The sequence below is a fragment of the Gymnodraco acuticeps genome, unplaced genomic scaffold (assembly GCF_902827175.1).
Source record: "Gymnodraco acuticeps unplaced genomic scaffold, fGymAcu1.1, whole genome shotgun sequence".
Lineage (NCBI taxonomy): Eukaryota > Metazoa > Chordata > Actinopteri > Perciformes > Bathydraconidae > Gymnodraco > Gymnodraco acuticeps.
The window spans coordinates 101,202-111,769 of record NW_022990428.1 but is presented as its reverse complement, the minus strand read 5'-3'; the positions used below and the strand labels follow the sequence as shown (position 1 = coordinate 111,769).

Here is a 10,568-nt window from a genome sequence, read left to right as displayed (position 1 = left end):
TTCATCAAATGTACAACAAGTACAATATGTATCCACTCTAAAACAGAAATCTATACACAATAAAATAAACTAAAGGCTTTTAGACATTGAGTATGTAACATTAGTGGTCATGATAACAAGGAAGAAGAGTGTTTTCTCTCAGGCAGCATCCCTCATGGATCATTATGGCATTTTGTTGCCTGAATTAAATTATTATTATTTAATAATCATATTATCCTGTTCTCACTTTTTCCTCGTGAGATATTGGGTCTCGATTGATGAGGTTGTTGCCTAATGCTGAAACATAACGTAATGTTAAGTGTCCTCAATGCTCTGTATACAAAAAGAGAAAAGTGATCTCCCAGTGATGGAACCTCTTAAATCAAGGTTACTTTACATTTTAAAGGAGCAGTTCAAGCCATGAACAAAATGAAAATCTTGCTGTTTTACAGGAAGTTGTTAAATCCATTTCTTGGTTTTTAATTTGTATTTCTTTGTGTCTGTCTTAGGAAGGAGAAAGCAGCAGGTCGCCACAGAGAGGGCGGGCATGGCAAAGGTGAGCACAAACAGTCCTTATCGGCTTCCTCTTATCTCCTGTCAATCATTTACAGTGTGCGTCATAGTAAGAGGAAAATGATTAAGTTGCAAAATATATAAAAATATTTCTTAGTTTCTCAAATATATAAAACATTTTACCTGAGGAAATCTCTGTGCAAACATCTCTGTATCTTATTTACTATATTGTTGTTGTTGTTGTTGTTGTTGTTGTTGTTGTTGTTGTTGTTGTTGTTGTTATATCACTGATATTTAGTCTTTCTCTTTGAAACCCATCAATTCAAGAATTCCATTAAAATACAATCCATAATTCAGAATATGTACCAACATTAATTATTATTGTTATTAGTAGTAGTGTTATTAGTACTAGTATGATAAAAGTGATTCTTAATCAAATATTATTTCTATTATTATTTTATTTTAATACACATATTATTTAATTATTATTCTAATAATAATAATAATATTTTAGTAGAATTGGAAAGCACTATTTTAAGTTTTATTTTAAAAGCTTTACTTCCTGTATTAGTCTTTTATTTTATATTATGACACACACACACACACACACACACACACACACCATGTTTCCATCACTTCAGGGGACATTACATTGATTTATATGCATTTCCTGGAGACCTATCCTAACCTTAACCATAACCAACGCATGCCTAACCCTAACCAAGTCTTCACCCTAAAATGAATGATTCCTCTTATGGGGGACCTCCTTATGTCCCCATAAGGGAGGCGAGTCCCCACAACTGACTGTGTAAACAGATGTAGGTCCCCACAAGGATAGTAATGCTAGGTCACACGTAAACACCTCCACACACACACACACACACACCTCCTAGCACCTACACACAGCTATTGGCTAGCGCTCCAACACATCGTACATGAAAGGCTAAGGGGTGGGACATCTCTAAACGTTTCACCAATCACAGCAGAGCCGGCCAGCTAACCAATCAGAGCAGACTGGGCTCTGGTTTCAGACAGAGGGTGAAAAGAGGTGCTGCAGCACAGGCAGTATGAGAAAAATAAAGAGCTTTTTGAACATTAAAGCATGGAGACATGTCCCAGTAGAGACACTACATACAGATCAGGGTTTCCGTTAGCCGGTAATTACCGGTTTTTAGCTGGTAAAATGTATTAAAAACCGGTAAATTCAAAACCTGCCGGTCAAAATGTCTGGTAATAATTAGGGAGGCTACGATAGATCGGCCGCCGGTCATTATCGGCCGATATTCACTCTTAATAGTTTGATCGGTGCTCTCTATAAAGGCCGATCAGGATAGCTGGATCTGATCGATATGGACATAAACGCGAGTGAAGTATAACCGGACGCGAGAGAGAGATCAGATCAGCTGCTGAGTCAGACCGAGACACGCAGCTCTGAATAATCACCTGAAGCCCCGCCTCTGTTTAGCGAGCTGCAGGAGCTGCATGAGAAACTGACGGGCTGTCAGAGAGAGAGGGAGGGAGAGGGGAAAAGAGAGGATCCGTTTCTCCCGTGTTATTATTCAAAGTTAATGTAAACTTTTGAATAATGTACGTTATCTACTACAAGTAGTTTGTTTGAATGTAATAATTATGTTGTTTGTGGAATAATTTATTGGAAAATGAATCTGAATTTTTCGATCTGTTACGATTATAAACTGAAGCAATATAAAAATGAGCCCATTAACTGTGTTTTAAACATCAGCATATCCGCTCATAGTCCGGTAATTACCTGCTAACGGAAACTCTGCTACACAACTCTTATGATTATTATTGAAATATGACCGGCACATTTCAAATTTGTCCGATAAAATAAATTCTGCCCGGACTTTTGACCGGCGAGGAAAAATCCTAGCGGATACCCTGATACAGATATGAACCTGAAAATGAGCATGATAGGGCCCCTTTAATAACAATGTTGAGATACTTGTACTTGAGGTAGTTGTACTTAAGTAATACTTTAGTATTTCTAGTTTTGTTTGACAAAGTGTTACTCTTTAAATAACAAAAACACATTAACTTACATCATATGATGCAGTACTGTACTACCAAGTAATGGCTCCATAATGACAAACTACAACTTTGGAAAACATTATGCTGATAATACTTCTTTACTTTTACTTAATGAACATTTTGAAAGCATGACTACTTTTAGGCTGGCTTATTAAGTGAAGTGTGTGAGTACTTCCCTCACCTCTGTCTCCTCTCCACAGGAGACTATGAGAAAGGCGTGGACCACCTGACCAACGCCATCGCAGTGTGTGGGCAGCCCCAGCAGCTGCTGCAGGTGTTGCAGCAGACTCTGCCTCCACCCGTCTTCCAGATGCTGCTCACCAAACTGCCCAGCATCAACCAGGTAGCACAACTCTTACAAATCAAAGTGAAGCTGCTGCTGTTGCACCAGGTATCACATGTTGCTGCTGGGATAAGGTGCTTTGTCCAGGCAAGAATTTTAGCTGTGCAGTTTATTTTCTTAGGTTTCATCAATTCAAAGAAAGAGGAATAATGTTCTTACATCTTCTCTTGCCTTGGTAAAAAAAAACATATTCTATTTCTCCACCTGTCTACCATTAAACACCAAATCCCCCGTTTCCACCTTCAATCGAAAACATGAACAAATACTCTAAATTAATTAATTCAAATGACACTAAATACAAATTTAAATGTGATATTTTATATGTTTAACTATTAAATACTACACAATTATAAATGGCTCCAACAGTGTTTTTGGATCTCCATTAATCTTCCTGTTCTCAAAGCATTACAACATTTTTAAATTCAGACAGTTTTAAACAAGGACAAATTAAAAAAGCCAATATGGAGAACAGGAGAGAGAAACTCCCTATGGAGGAAACTTTGGGATTTTAGCCTTACAAGACCATTTAAATGCACTAAAACCTATAGAACACACTACAGGAGAGAAATACTTCCACCACTAATTCAACTTGAAAAAAAATCTGTATACAACAAAAACACTTCCCTGACTCTCCATCTTCATCCTGATTGGTTACTTCCTCTCTGTTAACGCTTGTTGTTTCCTGTCCTTCAGCGTATCGTGAGTGCACAGAGTCTGAGCGAGGACGATATAGAATGAGAGGATCGAAAGGAAACATCCCTTCCTCATATTCATCCTCCTCGTCTTCCTCATACGGACCCCACCTCTCATGACGAGCCGCCAACGCCTCGGCCTCCATCACTCCGGCCGACGTCCATCACTTCCCATTGACGTGTCCTCTAGGGAATTCGTTTTTTATTCCAGCTGTAACCATGACAGTAGCGTCTGTTTGTTTTTTTACTTCAATTACCCGTTTTGGGGTATGAAGAGTTTCCTTATCATAACTGCCAGAGAATTCAAAGCGCCCGCTCCACCATGGTTGATGATAAACTGGACTGGGTGGTGGTGTCGCTCACATCATGTTTCAGGTTTACACTGATTACTGCTATGAGAATATCAGTGGTAGAACGTTACAGAAACCTTCTCTCTGCTCCACAAAGTATTTATTGTTTTTGTTATCAGTCGTCTTTCTGTTCAGTCTCCACTTGGAAACACTTTTAAAAAATAAAGTAACAAAATGTTTTGTTCATTTTAAAGAGAGGACGACCCTCTTTAGGAAAATACAATAAAAAATGGTAACAAACAATGAAGTTGTTTTGTGAGTTTGTTTTGTTTATGTCAATGCGGGAAAGGGAAGCAACACAAAGCCAGCTGGACCAGATACAAACCACTGTGTTTTTAATTAATACAAAAAAGGTTCCCTTGAATGAAAAATACATCAACACATGAAATTAGACGAGTGATGAGTTGACTGACAGGCAAGATGATCAGAGGTGCAGAGTTTTTGCTGTGAAAACAACCAGGACTGAAGTATGGGTAGAGTTTCTCAGTGAAGGAGCAGCCAGTGAAGGAGTAGATAAGAGCTGCAGCATCTACGTCATAAAAGGAGACCAGACTAGTGATGGCAGTGTGAGACTGAAGCTTCGATACGTGCTTCAAACCCCTGGACTACAATTCCATAGAAGCAGTGGTTCGAAGCTTGCTTCAAATCACGTGACATATGACGTCCAAAGCAGCAACCGCTTCATTGCCTGAATGAATCACTTGACTGGTTCGCGGTCTAATTACGCGATTCAATGCACTGCCTCGTCTTGATTCTCACAGGTGACGGGTTGAAACAGTTTCAAATTTGACACTGTAATTTCAACACTTTATAACCGCTCTAAACAATGTGCAATGTGTGGGTTGTTGCTGTTGAGTTGTTTTTGGTATAGGCTCTGTGCACAAGATAGCTATCTTGTCTATCAACTTCCGGCGGGTGGGAGTGAGGGTGAGTACTTCCGGTTTGAATACAGAGTTTTGACAGTTTGACAGTTTGTTTTGACATAGCCCAAAAAATCTTCCTGGTTAATTAGAATCATTGATGGATGCCTTTCAGCATTTTTAGGGTTGTTAGAAAAATTTAAACTGTTGTAACATCAGGCTTATTTTTTGACTCTATTTTTTGACTTATTTTTTGACATACGCAGGTAGCATGGTCATAGTTGAACTATTACATTGACCACCATTGGGAAAAACCCCATTTGTCCTTGGTCAACATGAGAGTTTATCCTGTACATGTTTAACACAAACTGTGTCTCCTCATATATCAGTGTTTGGTTTGCAGTACAGTGACTCCATGCTTGTCTTTCCTTTGTGTTGTGCTCCATCCAGTGGAGACTCTGCGCTAGAACACCAGGAAGTGGTGGAAGTGTGTCACTGTAGTGTAGTAAAACAACAACACAATGAACGCAGTGCTGAGGTCTATATGGTATTATCCTGTTAAACTTGCATTAAATACCACAGTACTATTTTTGCAACACCATTTCTTGAATATTTTTAAATCTGGCTCAAAAGGCCTTTTACAAATGTGAGGAGATTTTTCATGCATCACTTTGAGCAACAAATAAAACAGCAGTTATTGTTTTTTTAGATTCTAAAATGAGATCAAATGTAATCCTGCTTACCTTAACATATACTGAGTTTTGAACCACTGAAATATAAAATAAAATAAAATAAAAGGCTGCCTATCTGCCATGTTTTTTAAAAAATCTTGCCTGATTTATAGATTGGGTTTGATCCTTGACATACGGAAACCTATCAAGTTTTCTTTTTGTGTTTTTAAGACTTGTTTCCTGTCATCTGAAATAACACTGAACACATTCCTCAGACGAACAACAAAGACCAGTGACCTTGAAATTATTACATTTGTATTTTTTATTTAAAATTGTGCTTGTGAAGATTATTATCTTGAATGAAAGACAACATATTTAATCCGTTTCACATTGAGTTCTTGTTTAGTTCAGTGATTATAAAAATGTGCTGGGAGGGAAATCATTTGAAAAGGCATTTGTTCAAAGTATGAGAAAAAGAGGGTTTTGTGTATGCATGATGAGTTAAAACTTCAGAACTTGTGTTCAACATGCAGTTTATTTTAATGATTGATGATGATGATGTGATTTAATATGCAGTGGAGGCATGTATAAGCCTTTCTCTTAAATGAAGCTTCATGACACAATTAAATATAAATATAAAACATTTAATGTTTTTATCAATTCTAACGAGCTTGACAAATTTGGTGTCATTAAAAACAACCTTTTTTTTAAAGTTCAAATTAATCTATAGCTTTATCCAACGTTCATATAGATATTCTCCATATGTGTTACGATAAAGTGTTGAAGAGAATATTATTTGATTGTCGAGTAGATTAATGAATCCACTTATGTGTTGTATACAGAATCCAAACCATATGTAAATCATTCACAACATTAAACCTATTTTGTAGAAAATACTCTAAATATCGATGTTTGTTCCCTTCAATGAAAACAAATCAACACATGAAATGAGATGAGTGATTAGGTGACAGGAGAGATGATCAGAGGTGCAGCGTTTTTACGGCCACATTTAGCACCAGGATAGAAGTATGGGTAGATTCTCCCGTTGAAGGAGCAGCCAGTAAAGGAGTAGATAAGAGCTACAGCATCTACGTCATAAAAGGAGACCAGACCCTCCTCATAATCCACAAACACCCCCACCTTCTTAGGCCGAGACTTCAGAGAAAGACAGACTGACGGAGCATCAGCTTTGTAGTCATTTCCATTTCTCAAATTTATAGTCCAGAAACCATCTACAGGGCTCAGTGTGATCGCTTCTTTCCTCTTGATCGACTCTCTGGCCACTCCTAAATCCCAGTCGGACTTTCTTTGAACTTGAACCTCAAAGTAAAATCTGCCTGAAGAGAAACTCTGTTTTCCTAAAACACAAGTACATGCAGAAATCCTCTCTGGGTTTTCTGGGAGATTCTTTCTCACGTCACCATCACTCACTTGTTTTCCATCATCAGACAGGATGAGTTTAGGATGTGCTGTGTCAGGATCAAGAGTCACATCCACTGCGTACTTCTGGACCCTCTTCAGCTCAGCTTCAAGCAGCTTCTTCATCTCTTGGCTGAGTGTCTCCTCCAGCTGAACCACAGCTCTCACCACAGTTCCCTCATATGATGATGGAGGGATGCTGACCATTGTCCAGTCCTTGGTGGGTGATGGGTCTTGGGTGTTTAGGGACTGGACACCCTGGAGAAGATGGAGGTGGTCTTCAGACCGTGAGAGATGCTCCGCCACAGAGCTTCTCTTCTTCAGCTGAGAGATTTCCTGTTCCAGCTCTTTGATGAAGTCTTCGGCCCGTTTCATTATCATGTTCTGCTTCCCTTCTATTGTTTGGATGAACTCATTCAGGTTTCTCTCAACAGACTCCTTCAGAGCAGTGAAGACCTGAACTCCTTCTGCTACTTCTCTGTCTGCTTCTTTCTTACTGAGGTCCACTGAGTGTTTGATCTCCTCAATCTTCAGTTGTCTCTTCTGGATCATTTCCTGAATTCTAGCCTCTTTCTTTCCCAGCGCTGCCTTCTCCCCTTCATATGCTTCTTTCAGAGGAACCACATCTTGTGGTCTGAAACAGTGCAGAGCATACAGACACATGTCTGGTCGGTCTTACAGAACAGCTCCAGAGGTTTATCGTGCTTCGGACACATCCTGTCTTCCAGGTTCTCCACAGGGTCGATCAGCTGATGTCTTTTCAGGCCTGACATGGTCAGATGAGGCTCCAGGTGAGTCTCACAGTAGGAGGTCAGACACACCAGGCAGGACTTCAGGGCCTTCAGTTTGGTTTCAGTGCAGACGTCACAGGGAACTTCTCCTGGTTTGAAGACTTGTTGCTCTGAGCTGCTGCTGCTGCTGCTGCTGGCTTTCTGTTGAGCCGACTGTCTGAACTGAGCCACCATCTCAGAGATGAAAGTGTTGACTCTCAAATCTGGTCTTGTATTAAAAGCCTCTTTACACATGGGACACTGGCACCTGTCACTTGTATCCCAGTGTTCAGTGATGCAGTCTTTACAGAAGTTGTGTCCACATGGTATAGTGACTGGATCAGTGAACAAGTCCAGACAGATGGAGCACAGGAACTGATCTTCAGATGGCAGGTAGCTTGCAGCAGCCATATCTACGCACATGTGAAAGTAAAGAAAAAACATTTGAAACATCAATTCATATTATATATTGTTTTAAAGAAAGAAGCATGAGCAACCGTGGCCATTTAACTCTGACAGGGCCAAGCATGCAACTCTGGCAAACAGCAATGAAAATATAGTTTTTGTCGATTATTTCTTTATTGAAAAATAACACTGCTCTTCTCACTGTGTGACCATAATTATTAATTTCCTCTAGCTGCTTCACATTAAAAGCCTCCAACTGTTTCTCTAATGGAAATATGTTATCTTTAAACAGCTAGAGGAAATGGGTAAAAGCATTATGTAGGAAGTGATCAGCAAAATGTAATAAGAGCAGGAAAGCAGAAGTGAATCAAAACTCCTCACCACAGAGATTCAGTTACAAGTTACTAAAGTACTAAGAGTTGATAGAAAGAGACTGTTTAAGCTGTTTAGAGTGGACTCTATATCATATGGTTATGTTGTTAGAGAAAATCAAGTTGGATATAATGGGTGCAGCTTTCATATGAGTAGAGCTGAAGTTTTGTGTTAGTCCTTCTTGTTGAAAGTGTAAATATAATCAGATGTACTCACCAGTGTTTGACAGAGACTCTGCTGTGTTGTTGAGAAAGATCTGATTAAATCAGTTTGTATTTTCTTTAGACAGAAACGGAGACTAGTCTCGGCTGCAATGTGGCTGCCTCTCTGACTAACTTAACTTTCGTTTCCTGAGTGTGACTTGTACGCTCTCCTCTTTCCACTGTAGCTCCTCCTCTCACTGCAGCTGGTGTTTCCCTCCCTCTGATCTGCATGGGCATTGAGAAATATCAGGTTTTCTCTGATAGTTAGGGAGCAAAGCTGCTGCTTTACAGATGTGTCAAGCTGTTTCTAATATGTATTATGATGAACGTTTTCAGTTACATTTATTGGAAAACAGATGTCAGTAAAATGTCATGGATGACATAATCTACATAGTTAAAGATGTATTTCCATTGTAGTACTTGAACTTGAACTATACTGGTTTCCCGTCACCACCGCATCAACTATAAAATACTGATCCTTCCCTTATGAAACAAAAATATATTGTAATATATTGGTAAATATAATACAATATACTGGATCATACATTTCCATATATGGGAAAGTAGTCCTTATATTTTTAAATATGAAAACAAAAACTGCACTATACATTTTTATATGTAATAGTTTTATTGAAACACTCATTTATCTTTCATGAGTTACACAAGTTTACATACATTTGAACAGATATTCATAAACAGTTATCTCACTTCGTTTTGTATAGTTACCCACTTTATATATGAACATATGTTTGATGGTATATATTAAAAAAGTACAAATACTCCATTGTCCCTTGAATGATGGAAAATAATATACAGTTTATAAATATATACAGACACACACATATATATGCACGCATATATATATGCACATATTTTTTCATTCTTGAATACACTATAATATACTTACTTCTTATTTATATTTGTTTAATATATATGTTTATTTTGAAATTGGAAATAACCCAGTACTGAGATATTCTTGGAAATTAAATGAGAATCCACAAAACAGCTGGCGTTTGGATTCTGGTTACGGCCGACCGGCTATTTGGAGTGGAATGCAGCCCATCCACGGCAGTAAGCCCAAGAGTTACGACATCTCCGTTCACTCCAATGGACCAGTTTTTTACAGCAATGGCGGATCGTGGAACCTCTCAATAGTGCCCCGGAAGTTAGATCTGCGGCTAGCAGTCTATGGTTGCAGCATAATAGACCGTTCGTGATGGACTTTTGAAGGTAAGAAGACGTTTAAAGATTTATATTGTGGATATTATCAGAACATCTGAATCAAATTAACTACACATGTGTATTAAAGGATGTTAGTGGATTATCCCTTCAATCAGTATATTTAACGTTTACAGATAACAGATTAGGCTAGGATACCGGATAAAGTTAGCAACACACGTTAACCACGAACAGCCTATTAATCCGTTCTCCTAATGTTATTTCCTCCAACGTTGTGGAATTAGAGAAAAGGGGCTTCTTAACGTGCTTTTATCCGGGGTGGAGGGAGTTACATATTAGTTAAATATAACATTGGGGCGTGTGATTGTAATGGGTGGAGGTGGTGAAATGAGGATATCCATCTTGGAGTTCAAGCTAGTATAATATTACATTACATTACATTGCATTTAGCTGACGCTTTTATCCAAAGCGACTTACAATAAGTACATTCGACCAGGAAGACACAACCTTGAAGAAAACAGAATCATATAAGTACATCAGGTTTCATAGAGCCAAACATTTCAAGTGCTACTCAACTGGCAATAGATAAGCCAGTCCTTTATTAGTATATAAGTGCTCTGTTAGCAGTTATTTGTTAGTAATTCTATCACTCGAAGTGGAGTCGAAAGAAATTAGTTTTCAGTCTGCGCCGGAAGATGTGCAGACTTTCTGCAGGGTGCAGCGAGTCGTTTGGCTGATGCAGAGCGGAGTGCACATGCTGGGG

General features: G+C 38.7%; 1 pseudogene; it reads right to left on the bottom strand.

Moving 5' to 3' along the window:
- Positions 1–5,760: 5,760 nt before the first annotated feature.
- Positions 5,761–8,768, bottom strand: LOC117551942 (annotated as a pseudogene).
- Positions 8,769–10,568: the final 1,800 nt, after the last annotated feature.